Source organism: Oncorhynchus gorbuscha, linkage group LG10, assembly GCF_021184085.1.
Source record: "Oncorhynchus gorbuscha isolate QuinsamMale2020 ecotype Even-year linkage group LG10, OgorEven_v1.0, whole genome shotgun sequence".
Taxonomy (NCBI): domain Eukaryota; kingdom Metazoa; phylum Chordata; class Actinopteri; order Salmoniformes; family Salmonidae; genus Oncorhynchus; species Oncorhynchus gorbuscha.
In genome coordinates, this window is record NC_060182.1 from 1,501,753 (window position 1) to 1,514,265 (window position 12,513).

The 12,513-nt window shown below is 48.9% G+C and overlaps 1 pseudogene; it reads left to right on the plus strand.

The window, feature by feature from the left end:
- The first annotated feature begins 6,215 nt into the window (after positions 1–6,215).
- Positions 6,216–10,274, plus strand: LOC124044970 (annotated as a pseudogene).
- Positions 10,275–12,513: the final 2,239 nt, after the last annotated feature.

Here is a 12,513-nt window from a genome sequence, read left to right on the forward strand (position 1 = left end):
TGGCGGATCCTGGCTGACTGGCAGTTCTGGCGGATCCTGGCTGACTGGTAGTTCTGGCAGATCCTGGCTGACTGGCGGATCCTGGCCGACTGGCGGATCCTGGCCGACTGGCAGATCCTGGCCGACTGGCAGATCCTGGCCGACTGGCGGATCCTGGCTGACTGGCAGTTCTGGCGGATCCTGGCTGACTGGTAGTTCTGGCAGATCCTGGCTGACTGGCGGATCCTGGCAGACCGGCGGATCCTGGCACACTGGCGGATCCTGGCACACTGGCGGATCCTGGCTGAATGGCGGATCTAACTGATCCTGGCAGACTGGCGGATCCTGGCTGACTGGCAGATCCTGGCCGACTGGCAGATCCTGGCCGACTGGCAGATCCTGGCTGACTGGCAGTTCTGGCGGATCCTGGCTGACTGGTAGTTCTGGCAGATCCTGGCTGACTGGCGGATCCTGGCAGACCGGCGGATCCTGGCTGACTGGCAGATCCTGGCCGACTGGCAGATCTGGCGGATCCTGGCTGACTGGCAGATCTGGCAGATCCTGGCTGACAGGCGGATCCTGGCAGACTGGCGGATCCTGGCAGAGCTGGGCAGACTGGCGGCACTTGCGGCGCTGGGCAGACTGGCGGCACTTGCGGCGCTGGGCAGACTGCCGGCACTTGCGGCGCTGGGCAGACTGGTAGCTCAGCCGGCACTTGCGGCGCTGGGCAGACTGGTAGCTCAGCCGGCGCAGGGCAGACGGCGCTGGGCAGACTGGCGGCACTGAGAGAAAAAGGCTCTGAAAAAGGCTCTGGTAGCGCTGGACTGAGTGCCTCTGGAATGAGGGGCTCTGGCGCCTCTGGCATGAGGGGCGGTAGCTCTGACAGCGCCGGACAGGCGGGAGACTCTGGCTGCGCTGGAGAGGAACAAGGCTCCGGCAGCGCTGGACAGGCGGGACGCACTGTAGGCCTGATGCGTGGTGCTGGCACTGGTATGCCGTGCATACTATGCCAAACCAACAGCTTTCTTTCTACTCTGTCCAATACATCCTCCACACTCTCAGACTCAGCACTCTGCTTCACCGACAGCTCCAATTCCATCCATGGCTCTGCCCAGGGTCCTTCTCCATCAAGGATCTCCTCCCAAGTCCATTTATCCAAATAGTGCAGCATCTCCCACTGCTGCTGTCAGGACCCGGTTACGAACCCGGGTCTCCGGAGTGAGAAACAGTCACTAAACCAACTGAGCCACGAATAGTCAGCAGAACCCAGAAGATGAGGCAGACACAGCAGTACTTGAGACGGTGTATTTAATTAAGTAAAAAGTGAAGTTCTTCAGGAAAACATGTAACTCCACAACCTCAAAAGGAATTCCACAAGAACAAAGGCAATCCTCCAAGACAAAAAGGCAAATCCACAAGGTGGAAGGCACAGCACAAAAAGCCTCAAAAGGATAGTCAAAAACAAACAAAAAAGAACAAAAAACAGAACTCCACAAGAGAGTCCACCGGGATCAACAAGAGCTCACAGAGTACTAGGGCTGGGTGCTAACATACAAACACAGAGCAAAGAACTGAGTAAAACAAAGGGTTTAAATACAATCAGGGGAAACGAGGCACAGGTGCAAATAATAATGGGGATCAAGGGAAAACAAAAGGTCAAAAGGCACAATTTTTTGACATGCACTGTCAACTGTGGGACCATATATAGACAGGTGTGTACCTTTCCAAAATCATGTCCAATCAATTGAATTTTACCACAGTTGAAATCCAATCAAGTTGTAGAAACATCTCAAGGATGATCAATGAGCTGAATTTCGAGTCTCACAGCAATGGGTCTGAATACTTAGGTCTATAAAGTGTTTCTGTTTTTTATTTGTAAGAACTTTGCTCAAATTTCACGTTATTAATATTGTGTGTAAATTGATGAGGATTTAAAAATATTTAATACATTTTAGAACCAGGTTGTATACTTTATGAATACTTTCAGTATTAGTATAATACATTCAGTATTAGTATAATACATTCAGTATTAGTATAATACATTCAGTATTAGTATAATACATTCAGTATTAGTATAATACATTCAGTATTAGTATAATACGTTCAGTATTAGTATAATACATTTAGTATTAGTATAATACATTTAGTATTAGTATAATACATTCAGTATTAGTATAATACATTCAGTATTAGTATAATACATTCAGTATTAGTATAATACGTTCAGTATTAGTATAATACATTTAGTATTAGTATAATACATTTAGTATTAGTATAATACATTTAGTATTAGTATAATACATTTAGTATTAGTATAATACATTCAGTATTAGTATAATACGTTCAGTATTAGTATAATACATTCAGTATTAGTATAATACATTCAGTATTAGTATAATACATTCAGTATTAGTATAATACATTCAGTATTAGTATAATACATTCAGTATTAGTATATTATATTATTAGTATGTTACGGGTATGTGAGACCAGGGAGACCTGTCCAGAGTTGTTTATTAGGAAATGTGACTGTACTAAAGCTAATTTTAAGAACCAAACAACCATTTTGTCTGTCGTTGTTTGTTGCCACTACTGTTCCTGCCTTATCTTTGCTGCACCGTCCTCATTTCAATGTGTTGACAGTTGGAGAAATTGTCCGAGTCTGAATTCAAAAAGTGTGAAAGCCAACTGTCATGCTGGTAAAAGAGGACCCAAAAGCGACTTAACAGAAGCAGAGTTTAATAATGTTCAAAACGGAATAACTGACATCCTCTAGATTTGTAGAGGGGAAAACAACTGGAGAAGCGGCCACAGACTGCAGGTCGCTTCGGGTAGGCGCAGGCCGTAGTCGACTGAGACACCTGCTCACACGCAGCGTCTGATGAAGGCACAAAACACGACAGAACAGGGTGATACACAATCACGGCAAAAAACACGACAGGACAGGGCGAAACGCAATCACAGCATGGTGAATACAATATAAGGAACCGAACGAAACAGGAACGGATTACAAAGGAATAAATAGGGAATCTAATCAGGGGAAAGGATCGGGAACAGGTGTGGGAAGACTAAATGATGATTAGGGGAATAGGAACAGCTGGGAGCAGGAACGGAACGACAGAGAGAAGAGAGAGCGAGAGAGTGAGAGAGGGAGGGGGAGAGAGAGGGATAGAACCAAACAAGACCAGCAGAGGGAAACGAATAGCATGGGGAGCACAGGGACAAGACATGACAATAAATGACAAACATGACAGTACCCCCCACTCACCGAGCGCCTCCTGGCGCACTCGAGGAGGAATCCTGGCGGCAACGGAGGAAATCATCGATGAGCGAACGGTCCAGCACGTCCCGAGACGGAACCCAACTCCTCTCCTCAGGACCGTAACCCTCCCAATCCACTAGGTATTGGTGACCCCGTCCCCGAGAACGCATGTCCATAATTTTATGTACCTTGTAAATAGGTGCGCTCGACAAGGACGGGAGGGGGAGGGAAGACGAACGGGGGTGCGAAGAAAGGGCTTAACACAGGAGACATGGAAGACAGGATGGACGCGACGAAGATGTCGCGGAAGAAGCAGTCGCACAGCGACAGGATTGACGACCTGGGAGACACGGAACGGACCAATGAACCGCGGAGTCAACTTACGAGAAGCTGTCGTAAGAGGAAGGTTGCGAGTGGAAAGCCACACTCTCTGGCCGCAACAATACCTTGGACTCTTAATCCTGCGTTTATTGGCGGCTCTCACCGTCTGTGCCCTGTAACGGCAAAGTGCAGACCTCACCCTCCTCCAGGTGCGCTCACAACGTTGGACAAACGCTTGAGCGGAGGGAACGCTGGACTCGGCAAGCTGGGATGAGAACAGAGGAGGCTGGTAACCCAGACTACTCTGAAACGGAGATAACCCGGTAGCAGACGAAGGAAGCGAATTGTGAGCGTATTCTGCCCAGGGGAGCTGTTCTGCCCAAGACGCAGGGTTTCTGAAAGAAAGGCTGCGTAGTATGCGACAATCGTCTGATTGGCCCTCTCTGCTTGACCGTTAGACTGGGGATGAAACCCGGAAGAGAGACTGACGGACGCACCAATCAAACGACAGAACTCCCTCCAAAACTGTGACGTGAATTGCGGACCTCTGTCTGAAACGGCGTCTAACGGGAGGCCATGAATTCTGAATACATTCTCAATAATGATTTGTGCCGTCTCCTTAGCGGAAGGAAGTTTAGCGAGGGAATGAAATGTGCCGCCTTAGAGAACCTATCGACAACCGTCAGAATCACAGTCTTCCCCGCAGACAAAGGCAGACCGGTAATGAAGTCTAAGGCAATGTGAGACCATGGTCGAGAAGGAATGGGGAGCGGTCTGAGACGACCGGCAGGAGGAGAGTTACCCGACTTAGTCTGCGCGCAGTCCGAACAGGCAGCCACGAAACGGCGCGTGTCACGCTCCTGAGTCGGCCACCAAAAGCGCTGGCGAATAGACGCAAGAGTGCCTCGAACACCGGGATGACCCGCTAACTTGGCAGAGTGAGCCCACTGAAGAACAGCCAGACGAGTGGAAACAGGAACGAAAAGGAGGTTACTAGGACAAGCGCGCGGCGACGCAGTGTGCGTGAGTGCTTGCTTAACCTGTCTTTCAATTCCCCAGACTGTTAACCCGACAACACGCCCATAAGGAAGAATCCCCTCGGGATCAGTAGAAGCCACAGAAGAACTAAACAGACGGGATAAGGCATCAGGCTTGGTGTTCTTGCTACCCGGACGGTAAGAAATCACAAACTCGAAACGAGCGAAAACAACGCCCAACGAGCTTGACGGGCATTAAGTCGTTTGGCAGAACGGATGTACTCAAGGTTCTTATGGTCTGTCCAAACGACAAAAGGAACGGTCGCCCCCCAACCACTGTCGCCATTCGCCTAGGGCTAAGCGGATGGCGAGCAGTTCACGGTTACCCACATCATAGTTGCGCTCAGATGGCGACAGGCGATGAGAAAAATAAGCGCAAGGATGAACCTTATCGTCAGACTGGAAGCGCTGGGATAGAATGGCTCCCACGCCTACCTCTGAAGCGTCAACCTCGACAATGAATTGTCTAGTGACGTCAGGAGTAACGAGGATAGGAGCGGACGTAAACGTTCTTTTAGAAGATCAAAAGCTCCCTGGGCGGAACCGGACCACTTAAAACACGTCTTGACAGAAGTAAGAGCTGTGAGAGGGGCAGCAACTTGACCGAAATTACGAATGAAACGCCGATAGAAATTAGCGAAACCTAAAAAGCGCTGCAACTCGACACGTGACCTTGGAACGGGCCAATCACTGACAGCTTGGACCTTAGCGGAATCCATCTGAATGCCTTCAGCGGAAATAACAGAACCGAGAAAAGTAACGGAGGAGACATGAAAAGAGCACTTCTCAGCCTTTACGTAGAGACAATTCTCTAAAAGGCGCTGTAGAACACGTCGAACGTGCTGAACATGAATCTCGAGTGACGGAGAAAAAATCAGGATATCGTCAAGATAGACAAAAACAAAAATGTTCAGCATGTCTCTCAGAACATCATTAACTAATGCCTGAAAAACAGCTGGCGCATTGGCGAGACCGAACGGCAGAACCCGGTACTCAAAATGCCCTAACGGAGTATTAAACGCCGTTTTCCACTCGTCCCCCTCTCTGATGCGCACGAGATGGTAAGCGTTACGAAGGTCCAACTTAGTAAAGCACCTGGCTCCTGCAGAATCTCGAAGGCTGATGACATAAGGGGAAGCGGATAACGATTCTTAACCGTTATGTCATTCAGCCCTCGATAATCCACGCAGGGGCGCAGAGTACCGTCCTTCTTCTTAACAAAAAGAACCCCGCCCCGGCCGGAGAGGAAGAAGGCACTATGGTACCGGCGTCAAGAGACACAGACAAATAATCCTCGAGAGCCTTACGTTCGGGAGCCGACAGAGAGTATAGTCTACCTCGAGGAGGAGTGGTCCCCGGAAGGAGATCAATACTACAATCATACGACCGGTGAGGAGGAAGGGAGTTGGCTCGGGACCGACTGAAGACCGTGCGCAGATCATGATATTCCTCCGGCACTCCTGTCAAATCGCCAGGTTCCTCCTGAGAAGTAGGGACAGAAGAAATGGGAGGGATGGCAGACATTAAACACTTCACATGACAAGAAACGTTCCAGGATAGGATAGAATTACTAGACCAATTAATAGAAGGATTATGACATACAAGCCAGGGGTGACCCAAAACAACAGGTGTAAACGGTGAACGGAAAATCAAAAAAGACATAGTCTCACTGTGGTTACCAGATACTGTGAGAGTTAAAGGTAGTGTCTCAAATTTGATACTGGGAAGATGACTACCATCTAAGGCAAACATGGGCGTAGGCCTGTCTAACGGTCTGAAAGGAATGTTATGTTTCCGAGCCCATGCTTCGTCCATGAAACAACCCTCAGCCCCAGAGTCAATCAAAGCACTGCATGTAGCACCCGAACCGGTCCAGCGTAGATGGACCGACATAGTAGTACAAGATCTAGATGAAGGGACCTGAGTAGTAGCGCCACCAGTAGCCCTCCGCTTACTGATGGGTTTCTGGCCTCTTACTGGACATGAAATAACAAAATGTCCAGCAACTCCGCAATAGAGGCACAGGCGGTTGGTGATCCTCTGTTCCCTCTCCTTATTCGAGATGCGAATCCCTCCCAGCTGCATGGGCTCAGTCTCAAAGCCAGAGGAGGGAGATGGTTGCGATGCGGAGCAGGGAAACACCGTTGATGCGAGCTCTCTTCCACGAGCCCGGTGACGAAGATCTACCCGTCGTTCTATGCGGATGGCGAGAGCAATCAAAGAGTCCACATCTGAAGGAACCTCCCGGGAAAGAATCTCATCCTTAACCGCTGCGTGGAGTCCCTCCAGAAAACGAGCGAGCAGCGCCGGCTCGTTCCACTCACTAGAGGCAGCAAGAGTGCGAAACTCAATGGAATAATCCGTTATGGACCGTTCACCTTGGCATAAGGAAGCCAGGGCCCTAGAAGCCTCCTCACCAAAAACTGAACGGTCAAAAACCCGAATCATCTCCTCTTTAAAGTTCTGGAATCTGTTAGAGCAATCAGCCCTTGCCTCCCAGATAGCTGTGCCCCATTCTCGAGCCCGGCCAGTAAGGAGTGAAATGACGTAAGCAACCCGAGCTCTCTCTCTAGAGTATGTGTGGGGCTGGAGAGAGAACACAATCTCACACTGCGTGAGAAAGGAGCGGCACTCAGTGGGCTGCCCGGAGTAGCAAGGTGGGTTATTAACCCTGGGTTCTGGAGGCTCGGCAGGCCAGGGAGTAACAGGTGGCACGAGACGTAGACTCTGGAACTGTCCAGAGAGGTCGGAAACCTGAGCGGCCAGGTTCTCCACGGCATGGCGAGCAGCAGACAATTCCTGCTCGTGTCTGCCGAGCATGGCTCCTTGGAACTCGACGGCAGTGTAACGAGCGTCTGAAGTCGCTGGGTCCATTCCTTGGTCGGTTCCTTCTGTCATGCTGGTAAAAGAGGACCCAAAAGCGACTTAACAGAAGCAGAGTTTAATAATGTTCAAAACGGAATAACTGACATCCTCTAGATTTGTAGAGGGGAAAACAACTGGAGAAGCGGCCACAGACTGCAGGTCGCTTCGGGTAGGCGCAGGCCGTAGTCGACTGAGACACCTGCTCACACGCAGCGTCTGATGAAGGCACAAAACACGACAGAACAGGGTGATACACAATCACGGCAAAAAACACGACAGGACAGGGCGAAACGCAATCACAGCATGGTGAATACAATATAAGGAACCGAACGAAACAGGAACGGATTACAAAGGAATAAATAGGGAATCTAATCAGGGGAAAGGATCGGGAACAGGTGTGGGAAGACTAAATGATGATTAGGGGAATAGGAACAGCTGGGAGCAGGAACGGAACGACAGAGAGAAGAGAGAGCGAGAGAGTGAGAGAGGGAGGGGGAGAGAGAGGGATAGAACCAAACAAGACCAGCAGAGGGAAACGAATAGCATGGGGAGCACAGGGACAAGACATGACAATAAATGACAAACATGACACCAACGCTCTAATATTTTAGAACACTTCTGTGTGTATTCATACGCTTTTTGGACTATGAAAGATGCTTATCTTCAAGAAGAGAATGAGATAAGATAGGGTCTTCAATACTTTATTGTTTTTTGTCCTGTTAACACTAACCCCAAGAAGAGAATGAGATAAGATAGGGTCTTCAATACTTTATTGTTTTTTGTCCTGTTAACACTAACCCCAAGAAGAGAATGAGATAAGATAGGGACTTCAATACTTTATTGTTTTTTGTCCTGTTAACACTAACCCCAAGAAAAGAATGAGATAAGATAGGGACTTCAATACTTTATTGTTTTTTGTCCTGTTAACACTAACCCCAAGAAGAGAATGAGATAAGAAAGGGTCTTCAATACTTTATTGTTTTTTTGTCCTGTTAACACTAACCCCAAGAAGAGAATGAGATAAGATAGGGTCTTCAATACTTTATTGTTTTTTGTCCTGTTAACACTAACCCCAAGAAGAGAATGAGATAAGATAGGGTCTTCAATACTTTATTGTTTTTTGTCCTGTTAACACTAACCCCAAGAAGAGAATGAGATAAGATAGGGTCTTCAATACTTTACTGGTACTTTAGTTTTTATAATGTTATATGTTATTGTTCTGCATTTGTGGTTGTATCTACTACTTACAACGAATCTCTCTCTCTCCAGGTACTTCGATCCTTTGAGGAACGAGTATTTCTTCGACAGGAACCGGCCCAGTTTCGACGCCATCCTCTACTACTACCAGTCAGGCGGGAGACTGCGTCGGCCGGTTAATGTCACTCTAGACATCTTCTCTGAGGAGATCCGCTTCTATGAGCTGGGAGAGGAGGCCATGGAGATCTTCAGGGAGGACGAGGGCTTCATTAAGGAAGAAGAGCGTCCTCTCCCGGAGAATGAGTTTCAGAGACAGGTACATTCAATTGTTATTTATTGGTGGCACATTGTCTAGTTAATATAAACTTAATATAAATATATTACTAGCAAATGTCTCAGCGAATGTTTGCTATCTGCTGTCAATTTGATAAGTGTGCGCGTGTGTGTGTGCGTGTGTGACCTTGAACAGGTGTGGCTGCTGTTCGAGTATCCTGAGAGTTCCGGCGCGGCCCGTATCATCGCCATCATCAGCGTCATGGTGATCCTGATCTCTATCGTGTCCTTCTGCCTGGAGACACTCCCAGTGTTCCGGAACGACCACGAAGATAACAATGAGTTCCAGCCCTTCAACAACTCCACCTCTTCCTACACGTCTTCCTACTTCACTGATCCCTTCTTCATCCTGGAGACGCTCTGCATCATCTGGTTCTCCTTGAGTTCCTCGTCCGCTTCTTCGCGTGTCCTAGTAAAGCCGGGTTCTTCGGTAACATTATGAATATCATCGATATTGTGGCGATTATTCCATATTTCATCACGTTGGGCACAGAGCTGGCAGAGAAACCGGAGGACGGGCAGTCTGGGCAGCAGGCCATGTCCTCGCCATCCTCAGGGTCATCCGTCTAGTCAGGGTATTCAGGATCTTCAAGCTGTCCAGACACTCCAAGGGGCTCCAGATCCTGGGCCAGACCCTGAAGGCCAGCATGCGAGAGCTTGGCCTTCTCATCTTCTTCCTCTTCATTGGAGTCATCCTCTTCTCTAGTGCTGTTTACTTCGCTGAGGCCGACGAGGCCGACTCCCAGTTCAGTAGCATTCCAGAAGCCTTCTGGTGGGCCGTGGTTTCCATGACCACCGTGGGCTACGGCGACATGGTGCCCACCACCATCGGCGGGAAAATCGTTGGATCGCTCTGCGCCATCGCCGGCGTGCTAACCATTGCGTTACCAGTTCCGGTCATCGTGTCCAACTTCAACTACTTCTACCACCGGGAGACTGAGGGTGAGGAGCAGGCGCAGTACCTGAACACACCCAGCGTGCCCAAGGCCGACTCAGCCGAGGACCTGAAGAAGAGCGGCCGCAGCGGGAGTGGATACAGCCTCAGTAAGTCAGACTACATGGAGATACAGGAAGCTGCACTGAACCACAGCACTGAGGACTTCAGAGCAGAGAGACTCAAGACAGGCAACTGCACCCTGTTGGCTAATGCTAACACCTTGGCTAATGCTAACACGCCAGGTAATGCTAACACCTTGGCTAATGCTAACACGCCAGGTAATGCTAACACGCTGGCTAACACAAACTATGTCAACATCACCGAGATAAGAACGGACGTATAGCTGGATTCAGACGGTGTAACACCAACTTCCTGGCCTGTCGGGGTTGACAGGGAACTGGAAGGAAATAGTAGAGGAGGGTGGAGGACTGAGTAAAGACCCTTCCTCTCTCTGATCTTGTAAAAGGCTTGGAGCCACTACTGGAGCTCTCTAGACTAGATCACTGAAACTCTGATAGAGGCCCTGCAAGGTGGACCTTAGCCCCTATCTTACCCCCCCATAATGACTAGTTCCTAACTCAAGCCCCCCTCACCCATCCACCTCTGTTGAGAGGTGAATCTTCCCTGTGTTCAGTGTCTAGGATAGGATAAGTAATCCCTCTCACCCCCCTTAAGTTTTAGATGCACTATTGTAAAGTGACTGTTCCACTGGATGTCATAAGGTGAATGCACCAATTTGTAAGTCGCTCTGGATAAGAGCGTCTGCTAAATGACTTAAATGTAAATGTAAATGTCTGCATGGCATTAGTCTGGTCTGTGTGACTGTTAAACTGTTCAGTAGTCATCTATATACACGGCTCCCTACAGTGGCCCAATAGTAGGCGGACTGACGACTGATACTAGACCTAAAAACTCTCAGACAGCATAGAGGGACCACTCTGCTCATACTGCCAAAATCCCGTCAGCAGAGACCTAGGATCAGTTTTCCCTGAACAAGTCCTAGTGGTAACCAATAGGAGATATACTGCAAAACTGACCTTAGATCAGCGTCTCATCATCTTCTAATTACTTAGCTCGAACTGCCAGCCGATAGGAGCTTATTGACCCCACCTCTCCCACCCCATACCCCCTAAAACTCTCTCCCACCCCATACCCCCTAAAACTCTCTCCCATCCCATACCCTCTAAAACTCTCTCCAACCCCATACCCCCTAAAACTCTCTCAAACCCCATACCCCCTAAAACTCTCTCCCACCCCATACCCTCTAAAACTCTCCCACCCCATACCCCCTAAAACTCTCTCCCACCCCATACCCCCTAAAACTCTCTCCCACCCCATACCCCTAAAACTCTCTCCCACCCCATACCCCTAAAACTGTCTACCACCCCATACCCCTAAAACTCTCTCCCACCCCATACCCCCTAAAACTCTCTCCCACCCCATACCCCTAAAACTCTCTCCCACCCCATACCCCCTAAAACTCTCTCCCACCCCATACCCTCTAAAACTCTCTCCCACCCCATACCCTCTAAAACTCTCTCCCACCCCATACCCTCTAAAACTCTCTCCCACCCCATACCCTCTAAAACTCTCTCCTACCCCATACCCTCTAAAACTCTCTCCCACCCCATACCCCCTAAAACTCTCTCCCACCCCATACCCTCTAAAACTCTCTCCCACCCCATACCCCCTAAAACTCTCTCCCACCCCATACCCTCTAAAACTCTCTCCACCCCATACCCCCTAAAACTCTCTCCCACCCCATACTCCCTAAAACTCTCTCCCACCCCATACCCCCTAAACTCTCTCCCACCCCATACCCCTGAAACTCTCTCCCACCCCATACCCCACGAAACTCTCTCCCACCCCATACCCCCTGAAACTTTCTCCCACCGCATACCCCCTGAAACTCTCTCTCCCCTGAAACCTACTACTACTGGGTTACTACTACTGGGGTTACTACTACTACTGGGGTTACTACTACTGGGGTTACTACTACTACTGGGGTTACTACTACTGGGTTACTACTACTGGGATTACTACTACTGGGATTACTACTACTGGGGTTACTACTACTACTGGGGTTACTACTACTGGGTTACTACTACTGGGTTACTACTACTGGGATTACTACTACTGGGATTACTACTACTGGGGTTACTACTACTGGGATTACTACTACTACTGGGGTTACTACTACTGGGGTTACTACTACTGGGGTTACTACTACTACTGGGGTTACTACTACTGGGGTTACTACTACTACTGGGATTACTACTACTGGGATTACTACTACTGGGGTTACTACTACTGGGATTACTACTACTACTGGGGTTACTACTACTACTGGGGTTACTACTACTACTGGGTTACTACTACTGGGTTACTACTACTGGGATTACTACTACTGGGATTACTACTACTGGGGTTACTACTACTACTGGGGTTACTACTACTGGGGTTACTACTACTACTGGGATTACTACTACTGGGGTTACTACTACTACTGGGGTTACTACTACTGGGGTTACTACTACTACTGGGATACTACTACTACTAGGTTACTACTACTGGGTTACTAC